Source organism: Camelina sativa, chromosome 9 (genome assembly GCF_030686135.1).
Source record: "Camelina sativa cultivar CO46 ecotype springtype chromosome 9, ASM3068613v1".
Classification (NCBI taxonomy): domain Eukaryota; kingdom Viridiplantae; phylum Streptophyta; class Magnoliopsida; order Brassicales; family Brassicaceae; genus Camelina; species Camelina sativa.
Window position 1 is genome coordinate 24,803,833 of NC_141888.1, and position 1,442 is coordinate 24,805,274.

Below are 1,442 nucleotides of genomic sequence, written 5' to 3' on the forward strand. Positions count from 1 at the left end.
AAGCAAGCTGATTCTTTAAGCAAAACGACAAGGGGACACTCACGATAAACGGAATAATAGGCCATACAAGATTTAAAACAAAATTACATAACTTATGCTTAATTATGCAAAAGTTTGTGTTTAGTTTTAACTATGGTGATTCAAAGTATCAATTCGAGCATCACATTATTTGTACCAGTTGGATATACAATCATATAATTAAGTATGTTGTGTAAAAGTTAAACTGAGAGATCAATGACAAAAACATTTATTTTATATTCGCTGCTTGAGTGCAGAGACAAAACCGACAAAAACAAACAAGAGCAACAAAATGCTGAAAAATATACTGTGCACTATTTTCAAATATAGATAGACGAGAAAACTATGAGAAATGCATTTATGTTCGTACACATTTCATCGTCACCTTAGCCATCATAACTTTTTGGACTGTACACCAAGAGACACAATCATTTGTATGCAAGGAATGATCTAGTATATTGATAAGATATACTATTATATATGCATATGACATGAACATGCTTCATCTTCTTAAGTTTTTTAAGAAACATGTGCTTGTGTATAATTGTGTTTACACGCATCATTAATGACAACTCCACGAATTCATTCACATACAGACTTATATATTCTTAATGAATAACTTTTCGTCTGTTCTACTACTATGTATGAAAATATCGTGTTAGATTTTATCGATCCAATCATCCAAGCAATTACTACAGGATAACATCTTCTAAAATAACCATTATATATATGGGATATAATTTTTTCAGTAGAATTATTCGGAAGAAGAACATAGGGATGCATAGTGATACATGTAGATTCATAAATCTAAATCAGTTAAACAAAAACAGCAATCGAAAAAGAGATTCGGAAGACAAAAGAAGAAGTAAATAGAAATACAAAAGGTAGTCAAAAGAAAAGGAAACACAAAAAAAAAGACAAGAAAGAGATAATTAAAAAACACACTTGATTTGGTGATTTTCAAGATGAAGATCGCTTTGAAGCAGCGAAGGATCGGACCGAGACGCTTGATTCCCCTTTTGGTTCTCGTACGCACACGTGGATGAAGATACAAACATAAGATGATGATCAAGAACGGATCTAAATGAAAAAGTAGAGAGAGATAAGGTGAACCCTAATCTTAAAATCTTGATGATGATAAGAATCAACTACTTCATCTTCTTTTTCTTGGGATTCTTGATCTTTGGTTTGTGTGTTGATGTCTTCTTCTTGGGTATTGGGACTTGGGAGGTGAAGAGAAAGAAGAAGGAGAAGAAGACGACGAAGAAGAACATGAATTACCATCATCACTATCATCATGATAAAGTGAAGGTAGAGAGAGAGAGAAGTGAGGTTGTAATGATGATGAGGGATGAAGAGAAGTCAGAGGTAGGGGAGGAAAATTATCATTACTACTTTGAACAAAATGTTTTCTAGCTTCTCTT

The 1,442-nt window shown here is 32.8% G+C and overlaps 1 pseudogene; it reads right to left on the reverse strand.

Annotated features, from left to right (window-relative positions):
• Positions 1-725: 725 nt before the first annotated feature.
• LOC109126171 (uncharacterized) lies at positions 726-1,442 on the reverse strand (annotated as a pseudogene).